The sequence below is a fragment of the Heliangelus exortis genome, chromosome 12 (genome assembly GCF_036169615.1).
Source record: "Heliangelus exortis chromosome 12, bHelExo1.hap1, whole genome shotgun sequence".
NCBI lineage: Eukaryota > Metazoa > Chordata > Aves > Apodiformes > Trochilidae > Heliangelus > Heliangelus exortis.
In genome coordinates, this window is record NC_092433.1 from 8,779,774 (window position 1) to 8,793,267 (window position 13,494).

Here is a 13,494-nt window from a genome sequence, read left to right on the forward strand (position 1 = left end):
TAAACACAATGCAGCACCAAAGGCAGCCACGGAACTAAATGATGCTATTTGTCAGTTGCCTCCTGGTGCGATGAGGCCAGCAGGAGGATGAAAGCAAAAAAAGAATGCCTTTTTAAGAAGAGTAATTTTCTTAAATATAGCAAAGTGATTCTCTTAAGATGATACTTGCAATCTGCACCCAGCATGTACAGCAGCCACATTCTGGAAGACAAAATTGGCTGCTTCAGAGAGCTCAGCATAAAGCAGACGGTTGGGGTACTGCAGCTCTCCTACACTAAGTTATTAAAAGACAAATCCTGCATGCTACTGAAGCTCAAATTGAGGTGTACAAAAAAATCACACAGTTCTCATATATAACACAAAATAGTTAGGAGCTGCATGTTGCTATTTGAAACTTAAGCTGTGGTGACCAAACCGTCCATATTAATTAGCATATATCTTAGGGATGCTTTTTTGCAGATCAGCTTGGAATGCAGAACACTTTCAGAGGCATAGAAATGACTAAGACTGATGCAAGTAGAACAGAATAAACTAAGAAAGTAATAAAAAAGAGAGAGTATAAAGTACTGCAAGAGTTAGATTTTTTAATTTGTAAAAAGAAAAAAAAAAGTTGCAATGGAATTATGAAGTAGACTGGAAGAACAAGTGAAAGTGCTGAGTTACTAATGTATTCCATTACTTCAATTCCAGCAATGGTCAGCACCTCAAGTACAGAGATTATGCCTGTACCAATCCCCTCTGGCAGTCAGTTTTTAATGGAATTTAGGGTACAGTATTATTCCTGAGACTGCTATTTACTTCTTTTAGTGGAACCCAGTGTGTACCAGTATCCCCAAGGCTGCATATTTCCTGTCTTAAAAAACTAGATTACCTGTTTCTAGCCATTCTAGCACAACCACTGCTATAAATTGTTACAGAAACATAAACTGAAGTGTCATTCATTTAAAATTCTGAATCTCTCAACAGTTTATCCCCATTTTAATAGAAGAGATTATTTTTATGCTCTGATTTTGAAGGGAAGCTATCAAAATTTTTAAACTGCCTGAAATATTATCTCCATTTCTATATGCTGTTGTACAGCATATAGTAAAATACAGCATTTAGTTGTAAAAAAGACTAAGTGAATCTCAATCATTTTTTTATCAAAAGCTGTTACTTTGGAGGAAGTGCTGTGATGAATGCAGATTGTTAGAGGGGAATAAATGTGCCTCACATGCAAACCACTGGAAATTAACTTTACATGCCATCAAGATTAGATTAATAGCATGGCTGAAGATTGCTTATTTTTTCATGATAAAATTAATAAAGATTTTTAAATTAATTGATTATGCTCTAAAATTAATGACAGTTTATGATTGCTCAAATGAAGTGAGAAACACATCGACACTTCATTTACTATGCAAAAATTGCCTGTTTTTTATAAGTAGAGCTCTTTTAGGGATGTAATAAAATTCCTCATGCCAGTGAACAGAAATAATTTTGATTTATTCCTAAATAAATCGACTGTATCTACTGATTTCCTGAAGTTATAGTCTGTTTTCCAGTGGACTTTTTTTTAGTACATTGATACCATCCAGCAAGGAAATACCTACTTCTTTGAGGAACTACTTCTTCATACCAGGTGCAGTGATGCTGCAGATTGCATTTTGATGCAGTCTGCTGGTCTCCCAGCACTAGCATTACCTCTTTTTTGCTCTGCTTGGTCCCTATCTTAAGTCTTGCTCTATGGGACATTTCCAGAGTTCACCTTACTACAGCTATCAAGAAAAAAAAACTTATCTCTACCATAATGACAGAAAAGAGGGCATAATCTGGTATGTATTACTCTCAGAGCAATGCCAAGCTTAGCATTCCTTGCTCTCTATCTACTCAGTGATCTACCAGTGCTTCACAAGAACTTTTTCCATTATGCTATCATAGCTATTTGTATGGTTATACAGTAAAAATCAAGGAAGTGATCCACTGAAAATTACTCCCCCATTTTTCCTCCCTTTTTTTCCCTACATGAAATTTTTAGTTAAATCAGTTCTGAGTCCAGCTCCACACATGGCATCATGAAACATGGCACACAGAAATTAACAGCAGTGAATAAAGTGTAAGATCTTCACTGATTCTTTTAACATAGCTAAGGAACTTCTTTCTTTAACCATAGTGAAAAAATCTGGCTTAGTTGTACTAGGAAGCTTCTTATGTCTAATAGTATCAGGCTACAGTCTCTCTAGTTGAAAGTTCATATACTAGAAACCAGAACTTATAAAAATTTGTGCTATTTCAGAGTGGAGATTCATGTTAAAAACAAGTTATCATGCCCTCTGCTGCTCTGCTGATATAATCACTCTTTTATTTATACAGTAAGTATACTTTGGAGATATTTTTAAATTTCCTTAATTATTTATTTACACTTCCAACCTGTTCATGAGTCATAATTTAAGTATATAACTAAATCACTGTTTATTTTAAATACATATCTTCTAGAAAAAAGGAACAATTCTTATCTGTCATTCATTTAACTGCATTGATTAACAGTATACTAAAGAATAAATGTTTGCATAATTTCAATAAAAATCCTTAGTATGTGGATGAGCCTCTCTCAGAGAAGGAAAACCATAGTTCTTATCTGACCCCTGTGATAATATTCAGGATGTTACTGAAAAAAAAATTTGAACTGGGAGTTGAGAAATAATCTTTCCTTTTCTCCCCTTTTGTACATTTCAGTTTGTAAGATACTAAAGACTCAGCAAAGACTACAGAGCTTATATATAAAGTAACAATTAGATTTTTGTCTTCATCATCTGACCTAAAAAAAAATCCATTTACTGATTAGGCTGAATCTTGTATTTTAGGCAGTATTATCATTCCATTCATTCAAATGCCAGTTGTTTCCAGACATCCTTTGGATGATCCATTATTATTCAGAAGTGGCATCTCTTAAGGACAGCAGAGAGCAACCATGGTTTTTTTCTTAGCTGTAATGTGATCCGCTTAGATGTCAGAATGTAGCAACTCCAGTAACAGAAATGGCCTCTTGTAGCAGGGTCTTATTGCCAAGTGCTTGTATCAGTAGGTCATATTGGTTGTGTGGTTTGTAAACACAAACACTGCCTAAATCCTAAACATTTTCAGTCTAAACAAGGATAAAGTGTGACAGATGGATGTAGAACACAGATGGAAGGGGGAGTAGAAAGTCTTCATTGCCACAACTAATATCATACTTATTACAATGAAAAGAAAAGTTCAATTGTTGAAGCACACATAAAGTATTTTCTGAGCTTGGAATTCTCATGCCAGTTGCTGAGAAATTGCTATTTAGGCAGACTGTCCTGATTTTTCTCCTTTTGTTCTAATATTTAACCCCTGACTATCAGTTCTACGTGTCACAGACATCATCTTCTTTTCATTCACCAAACCAGGTTTCAAATATGTAAGCATTCTATGATCTCCATGACATTTCAAGTGGATTAAAAATTTAATAAAATTCCATGGTGGTACTATTTGGTTTATTACAAATTTGCAATAAAAAGGTCATTCAGTAAGATCTTAAGTTGTTCATTTTTTTACCATGAAAGATGAATCACAACTAAATACCTATTTTTTTAGGGAAGAAGAAATACAAGAACAAACAGATGGACAAGCAGTGTCAGCCCCTTCTCTACAGTACTATTATGTGTGGTGTGTTCAGGGATGTTTGGTAAGGAACCCCTTTCAAATAGCTGTTGTGCAAAGTTTGAGTACTCCAAGCTGCTAGCTAGTTAAAGCATTTATGAATATTATGTTTTATATACATAAAGTAGCCTTTCTGATACTATTAGTTTTGGTATTTTGCTTCCCTCTGAAACTGAACACAGAAGGGCTTATCTACCTTAATTAAAAAAAAAAAAAAAAAATAAAAAAAGCCCTCTTTTATTTTCTAAAACTCATATTGCATAACATCATGTAGCTATAGAGATGAAAATGCATTTGAAAATGCATTTTTCTGTGTTACTGGAAACAAGAGTAATGTACTGCTATGCAAGTGAGATGCCTCTTAGACCATAATTTAACAAATTTTAAGAAAAGTCCTGTTAAACAGCTTAATAATACTGACCTATTTTGCAAACAGAAAAGTAGGGAAGTAAAAAGTAGGAAGTAAAAAGTTGGGAAGCAAAAGGCTATTCCAGAATAGCAATCAATTTGTTTCAGCTCTGGGCCATGTGCCTGTTTGACCGACTACCTTTGGATAATTTTTTTTTTGGGTGTTTGACAAAATATCAGTAGCATACTATCTACATAGCTCTATATTTTATCGCCCTAAATACAAGTCAAAAAGCACACTCTCACACATATACACAGCTAAGACTAATCATAAAAAAATTCAGGGAAAATATTTTTAACCACTGTTAGAAACAGTAACAGTTATTACCATGTTGTTCTTGCAGCCTGTTACTTAGCATCTTTACTGATAGCCCTTAGAAACTTCCAAAAGTCTGGCAATAAACTCATTAAAACCAAGTTATTTTCTATTTAGTGTGCACAAAAGTGACAGAATTTTGCTCATTCTGACTACTATGATCCAATAATGTATATTTCTGACTTACCACATATTGTAAAAATATAATCAATTTAAAACCTCAGATATGATATAACATCATAGAAAACCCCTTCATGAACTCCCATTTTCTAAATAACCTTTAAAGATTTACACAAATATGAAGCAATTTCTTGATACCGAAATAAATGCTGACAGCTTTAATTTGTTCCAGAATATAACATGGTAATACCATCAGTAGTACAGTTGTGTTGCAGTAGTGTAAAAAAAATCACTGTAAAAAGACCAGACTGACTTGAGCTACAGCAAGCAAAATGATTATTTGTTGTCATGGTTGTCATCACAAGTTCAGTCTCATCTTGTAGTAGCAAGATAAGGGTATTTTTCTTTGAAGCAAAGAACAATTTTGAAAGCTATGGCACAACATTTTTATCTCCTTTTCTTAAGAAAGCTCCTTTTCCTGTTCAAAAGCTCTGTCCTGAATTACTAGTGTCCCCATATGTTTCTATTCAGGCTTACTTAATTCAACAGTATAGAGCTTTCAGAACAAACATAAAGGAAATACAATATATACTTCTATGCATTTTTGTGTATGTATACTTACAAGAACATCCCCACATATATAAGTTTCATATATGCACGTGTGTAAACACAAACCCATATATATATATATATATATAAAGCTTTCATGGTAGAAACAAAACAGTTGGCAGAACTTAATCATGAAGTGGGATTTAATCATAAACCATTCAAGGGATTCAGGCTGTTTTCCCAATTTTCTGCAAAACAATTATTGCCAGATACAATGTACATTCTGTTCAAAGACTGAAGATTACATGTAAATGATTTTAACTCTTCAGAAATTCTAAAGTGCTTATGAAAATTAAGATATTCAGCAAGTAATATTGGTAAGATTTATTCGAAATATTTTCAAATACATCCAAACCCAACTTGGTTTAAGAAGCAAGTTATGATTAAAGAGCTTTGCTCAGAAAACTTGACAAAAGGGGATATTCATACAAAAGATGAGAGAAAGCATCACATCACCATAGGTTTTCCTTTTCTTTTTTTGTTAAATCTCTCTTCATTACACTGCATTTTCTGTTTCAGATATACAGAAGGGTTGGACTGGTTTAAAACATTTCATTAGGATAAAAGCAAAGCATTTTTAAACCTAAAAGCCTTTTTTCTTGCTCAGTTTTTTGATGTTGTTGGTTTGGGTTTGGGGTTTTTTTTGGGGGGGGGCGGGGGGGGTGGGAGGAATTAGTGTAGCTGATGTTTTTTAAGCAAAATCAATTCCTGTAACTATTTAATGGGAGCAGAATCTGCTATTACTGCTTTGATTAACTTATAATGGGCCATTTAATCAGTCAAAGACTTACAATGTAATGCCCAAACTTTGAAGGAAATCTTAAAGTTTCTGGAAGTGAAACTTTTAGAACAGAGTTCATAAACCTATAGAAATTAATGAAGTTTCACCTGCTGCCAACCTTAGTAATAACTGAAATTCTGAAGGAGGGAAAGCAAAATAATATAAATAAATAACAAAACTTACCAACTGGGTACAGTTAAGATACTATACTAATTGAGGGAGTGATTCACCATCACGTTACAGTATCTTTGGAAAATGTATACAAAATCCTATTTGCCCAACAGAATTCTTCACACAGTTACATAAAAATGGCAAGGAAAAGGACAAACTTTTTTTTTTTTCCTTTTAAGGAAATGATAAATCATGGGATCTAATAGAGAATTGTGCTAACTAGACATCTAGGTTTTTCCTTCATATTCTTCTTACTTTAGATAATACGGAACGTGAAGTTCACAATACTTTATTACCTCCCCCAAATATAAGTATGAATCCATTCATATGTGCAGCTCACAGGTGAAGAAAAACTGAATGTGCTGAAATTTTGAGGATAAAACAGATACCACTAAAGGAAAGGGTGATAGAAATGCCAAGGAACATGACTGAAAGGAAGCACTGAAAGGAAGGGGCAGATGAGGAAATTTGTCCCTCAACACAAATACCTTGCTATTCACTCTGTTGATATTCTACTCAGATTTTTCCTAATCAGATTAGCAAAAGTACAAAAGCATCTTGAACATGGTTTTAGAGATATCTGCTTGTTTCATCCATCTGTCTGTGGATGTGCTCCTCTTCCCTTGTCACAAAGAAGTGCTGTGATTGAGACTGATCATCTTAACAAAACATCTGAATATGCAAAATCATCACATATTGCCTAAATAACACAGTGGCACATTCACTATTTCTTCCCAAGTCATGTTACAACAAAACACAGTATTTGTATTAGCTATGCCCTCAATGACTATATTAAGATATGTAACATTTCTTCAGTTCCCTCCCCAATCCAAAGCAACTGAGTATACAGCACATTAATAGTTTTGAAAATAAAGGATTTTTTAGAGTGCTCTCATCCTGTAATAACATCATGTCATAAAAGAAGGAGTGGTCTCCTTTAGTAAGACTTCCCAGTTTAAAATAGATATATAGGATATCTATTTAAATAAATGAAGATATTTATTTTAAAGCAAGATAAATGACAATAACCTCCTCTGCTATTTATACTTCAATTTCATTTGAAGGTAAAAATAAACTCAGATGATTTCTTTAAGCCACACATTTCTAATTAATGCTGCTATTCAGAATGTATGTTTATTATTGTTATGTCTGGAGTTTCATTGACACTACAGAGCTCCATTTATTTCCTGCAAAGGAGCATCTTATACTTTCCCTCACTTCCCAAGTTAAGGCAGCTATGCAAGTCAGGTTACTCTGAAGTCCCTGAAAATTTTGTTTTAGAAACTGAACACAAGAACCCTGAGAGCATAACATTCACTTTTCAAGTAAGATCCATTACAACACAAACATTTGCTTTTTCTTTCCCTCAGTTCTTCTGAATAGTCCCTTTGCCTAAGTTCTAGAAATCACAATGGTTCAGATTCTGAATACGTTCAATCTTATCCCAAGAAGACAATCAATATAATACAAATGTAATTACTAGCATTCATTTGCTAAAGCTATTATTTTCTTTTATATTTCTGCAGCTGGTTTGATTGCTTTGGTGCTTTCTCCTAGAATATCCTCTACATGATGATTTGTCCAAGCTCTGATGGACATTCCCTATTTAATAGATGTAGTTGCTTTTATCTTTTTTAACAATTTATGGATATTTTCTTCTTAAGGTGAATTACACTTTGTATATAGAAGAATAAAGGAGAGAAGGCATCTGTGTAAAAGCAAATCAATTGCTTGCTCAGAAAAATTCAGTGACTTGATCCATTTTTGGTATGCAGAGGACTTAACTTTTTTCCCTTTCTCTCCACTCTTTCAGCCTTGTAATTTTAAGTAACACTTTGAATTTTTGAAGTATAATACAGTTCTACATTATTAGTGCTTGATTTGCTACACTTGGATCATTCATCTTTAATAGCATGCACACATAATTACTGTTTCAATTATTTGACTGTTATTTTCTGCTACTTCTTGTTAGTGTTGTCTTAATTTAGCTTTTATCAGTGTACGTTCAAATCCATACTGACTGATTTCTTTTGAGGACAGTTTCTAACATTCTCACATTAGATATTTATATCTGATATTTATCTCTGATGCAAGATACTAATTTATGACATTACATGCTTCTCCTATGGAGTAGAACCTAGTCAGTTCACACAGGAGAGTTACTATGCATCAAGCTGAAGAAAGCATCCTTGCCAATATGACATCTCTATCCAAAAGAATGCTTCTTCAAGAAAATAAAAGATTTGACAGACTTTTGGATTTTTACAAAGGGGAAAAATAGAATAGAGAGGAAAAAAATCAGGCTTGTTAACCTGGAAACCTGGAGCAAAATCTCTACACTGTGAAAGCATAATCCTGAGATGCTTGTCATGTCTTAATTAAACACAACATGGTCTGATAAAATGCAGAAAACCTACCTAAACTCCCTGCTGTACAGTGAATTTCTGCCTAGACACTGGAGACTGTTTCAAATGCTCTATAACTTGCAAATGTACCTAACAGTTGTCAGATTTCTGCATAATGCATTTTAGTCAAGACTTGAGAAGAGGCTCATTTGTAAGCATTTTGCAGGAGATGTTTACCTGACAAGAATGAAATGTTAAGTGGTAAACTTTGCTTTGATGGCATTTTATTATAAACTATAACACAAATTTTTAGGAGGGAAAAAAAAAAAAAGTTTAAGTCCTTCAAAAGAAACACTTACTTAATAGGCCAATTGTAAGTAATTTCATAAAAAACACCCAAACAAACATAAAAAACCAAAACACCAAAAGCCAAACTTGATGCTACATGTTAATGCAATATATTTAACATTCTTACCTCATTGATAAAAAATAGTTATTTTTATGCAAGTTTTATTCTTCCCCATCATTGGATGGGTGGAACATGGGTAAGAAACGTGACTCTTTTCTGTTTCAGCAATCACTGTGTGTTACAGTCTAGAACCATAAGGTTTTGTTTCGTTGTTAGCAAGAACATAAGAAATAAAACTTGGTCAAAATCTGCAGCTTAGATCACAATCCATTCTTTGCTTGATAACATTTTGCCTTACTATGCAGTATGTTCTATTTCTACTTTCATTACAAATTCTATGATCAGTATAACACTACACAAATCTGGGTTTAGTCACATAAACCTTGAAATAGGTTTTTTGATAGATTTGAGAATTTTTTTCATTTGAGACTGCCATGTGAAAAAACAGGAAAGGAAATTACTGTTGTAAGAACCTTGCATATAGCTACATGCCATGTGCCATATAGAGCAAAGCACATTTACCCATTTGAACCAAGGCTTACTTCAAAAAATGTTTCTTTCTTCCAAAAGAGGCTATTGGAATATTTATTTTATAAAGTAAATAGCTATTCTTGATCAAAGCAATCATGAAAACAAGTTTAAAAACCTTTAATTTATGTTCCCTAAAATGTATTGAAAGCAGGGTTCCCATTTAAGTTCTGAACTCTAGGTTCCCATTTAAGTTCTGAAGACCTAAAAAACAAGTATGAATTTGAACCCATCTGGTAGCGTGTAAGACACCTTCATCTTTGTTTCAATGCTCACCTATGGAGCACTTGACAGGAATCTGCTGTGTGCTCACCTTTGCACACAACTTCTCTATTAGTTCAAACTATAATATTTCATTTGGAGAAATTAAATACATCTTAAGGACATAGCTGATTTACTCTGCAATGGCTGTATATTCCAAAGAAATAGTATTAAGAGGAAGGATGTTGAATTCTGTCATTGTAGGGTAAAAGTGCTCACTTTCTATGAATGTTATATTATTCTGAACTGTTCTGGGAATCCCCCCAAAATTAAGATTAAAAAACAGAGGTTAATGGACTCAAATCACACTTACAGTGTATTCAGCTATTTAAAAAAATGCTCCCCCATGCAGCAATGCCAGCTATATATCTGGCTACATTCCATATGCAAATCCCAAGGAAATGCATTCTTGGGGGACCCTTTCAGTTGCATTTGTAATATACAAATACAAATACTGTATTTGTAAATACTGTTACAAACCCAATCTCAGGCCAAAACCCCCTTGTTCCAGCTACCAGAAGCTATCAGTAACAATGCTGGATTTAATCATCATAGCAATCCATTTATACCCTTAGAAAACAAGCATAACAATTGTAAGGGGGGAGTTTCATTAGTGTGTGATTGAAAAATCAATGGGACTTGTTCTCTTAAATCACTTAAGCACAAATATTAATGGTATTTGTGTGTGTGGGGATCAAGACAGACACTTGATGAGACTTTCATAACTCCTACCTCCCACTGAAATCTCATCCTCTTACCTTGCTAATATAGGCTCTTAGAAAGTTTAATTAATGAGTTATTGAAATGCTTTGTACAGTGTTTAATGATCCTTAGGAAAGATGCATGTAGCCTGAAAGCATTTTTATTCACTCATCTGGAATGATAAGCCAATGACTTAGGAATGCTAATAATTAATTTCTCAGGGAGTTAAATATAGTGGTAACTCTTCCTGAAAGCTTTCCAACAATCCCTGCATTATAGAAGCAGGTATTATCTCCTCTATTCTCCTTCCTAGAAGCATAAGCACTTTATATAATATTTTTGGCCAAGCAGTAATAGGAAACATAATCTTTGGGTTTCTTCTGGTATTTCCACATGACCTCCTATTATGCCCATTACACTGGATTCTGAGAGTCACATGAAATTATGCAGATAAGAATCAGTAAGGAAAACTACTGAAGTTAATTATAATGGGCAGTGTCTGCATAGCAATTTCAAATGTAGCCCATGCAATGAGATACAATGTCATGAACACATGTATTATCCACAGAGAATTTATAATTTTTATCTCATGGTGCACATACATGCATTTACTTCAGAATGAAATGTGCATCCCTGGGCAGAAAAGTAAATCTAAGCTTCTCAAGGGTATGATTTTTTGAAATCAACAAGCCATTTGATATATTCCTTTGCCCCACAACAGGATAAAATATCTGGTACTTTTCTTTTTGAACAAGTAAATGAATGACAATTTTTTCATTTAGACACACAAAGTCTTACCCTTATCAATCTCAAGCTTCTGAATAGTGATCTAGTAGTATAGTTGTATTACAGACCTCCTGCAATCTGCTGTAATGCCTCACTTCTCTGTAACATTTCATGTGTATTAATTTACAGGCAACATTAAATACAGAACTTAATACACAATATAGGGACATGTTGATTATCTTACTTTGAAAGCATTATCCTTCCCCCATAATGCTACAACCAACAACCTGATTTTATGTCTCTCAACCCTATCCCATTCTGGATCCTCCAGTTCCATATTTGTAGAAGTTCTCTAGATGGTGTTGAGCTGTAGACAAAGAATAGAATAGCCCTTTTTTTTTTTTCCAAGTCTCAAAACAACTTTGATCTGCATTAAAAAGGCTATTTAATCTTAATTCTGATATAATCTTGGACACCTCAGGAAAGGTATCAACAAAAAACCCCAGCTGTTATAATTTCTGTGGACATCTTGAGTAGATCTACAGAGTAGATTGGCATATACATAAATCTAAAAATTGTGGTTTTAAAATTTTAGAGATGCTTGAAACTATATTGCCACCTGCTGTCTCAAACACAAACCAAGAGACAGGCCTTGTTGCTGTATTATTTAAAATTCTTCAAGTATAAAAGAAAACCATTGTGAACCAGGGGATGAAATACACATCTCAAAATTATGAACAATGACTCGTCCACTCTCCCTTTCTTTTGCTTGGCCATAATTGGTCCAGAAAAAAACATGAAATGAGATGAATAAATGAGACAAAAATTGCCAGTGAAGATTGTATAATGTCATGCCCTGCTCGTCATAAACCACAGTCTTGCAGCTCTTATCACATAGTGACCAGATACATCCAGCTGGGATAAAATCAGGGATAAGAGATTCATGAAAGTGAAAAGCCACTTATTACAGTCACAATGTTTTGAAGGAGATTGTGGATAATGCAAGCTGACAATGAATAGGAAAACATCTTTCTATCTCCTCTTATCAAAGAAGTGATTGTCTACAGGAAGATAGGATTTATCCTTTCTATAGTAATGTCACATTCCAATGAATTAAGTTTTGGGAGAAACAGAATGGTGAAAAAAATAAAGGTTTTTAACACTTTACTTTGAATGTTTTGAGGGGACTAAGCAGAACCTAAGTTAACTGGTATATAAACACATGAATTATAAGTGATTATGAATATCAACAGACACCCCACAAAGAAAGAAGTAAAAAACCCACAAAACTGAAATGTTAGAAACATGAATACCAACTAACTCCTATAATCTGGAAAAAACAGACAAGAACACTCATACTTCACACTCATACACCTAAATACTGCCAACTTTTTTCTTTTCTTAAGTCCTTCTAATAATGTTTGTATAAATTAAAGCAGCAGTTATGGGACCAGGTGTAGTAATAAAACAAAAGTTGCTGTATGGAACACTACAACATGCAGTTTTTGTACAGTATATACAGACACATGGGGTGTCTGAAATTTTTTTCAACCAAACAGATAAAGCCCTTCCTGATCTATGAAAACCTGTATGAGAACCTGATTTTAATGCTGTTGTGAGAAAGCACTGTTCAGCAGTTTGATAGGCATGCATTCTTTTGTTTCACTCTCATTGAATTTTCATTCCTTGATTTAATAATGACTCTACAATGTATCAGCGAGACAAACCAATGTTCAGAGGTTATCCTAATGACATCCCACAGTGATTCAGAGTAAGAGACTTAGAGACACTGATGCAAGGCAGCAAAAAAAGGCAACAGTTACCAATAACAATATGGTCACTGCTTCAGAGGACTTAATATGTTGTGAATTACAAAGAAAAAAATCCAGGTTTTCTTTTCCTCCCTTGTCCTGGTCTCCAAATTGAAGATTCAAAAACCTGTAAACTGTATGTATGATGTATTAATCAATAAATAACTTACAAAAAGCTGAAAAGCAATATTTCAGAGAAAGAAAGGAAAAAACCTAACACATAATTTTATTTGGTGGCTGACATTAATTTTTATATAAAGACAAAGCAGTTCTGATAGAATGGCAGAGAGCAAACTATGAGCATCAATTAAACTCACCTTCATTTTCTGTTTCTCTATGTTTTCTTATTTCTTTTGTAATCTTAAAAGGTCAGAACTCTGATTACTGACAGCTGGAGTAAGCACTACAGGATCCGCCTCCATACGGTATCTACGACCAGGTGAAATTAATTTAATCAAGAAGCAACACTATTGAAGATAAATCTTAAGGTCTTAACGGCCCCGTGAAATGAGAGATTTCAGTCAACATTTGGTTTTAAGTCTAAACCTAAATGCCATCTTGAATAGTAAAAGACCTAAACGGGCTCCGAAGCTTTATACTGACTGACTACACTCTTTAACACACCAATCCTCCTTACGTAAGTC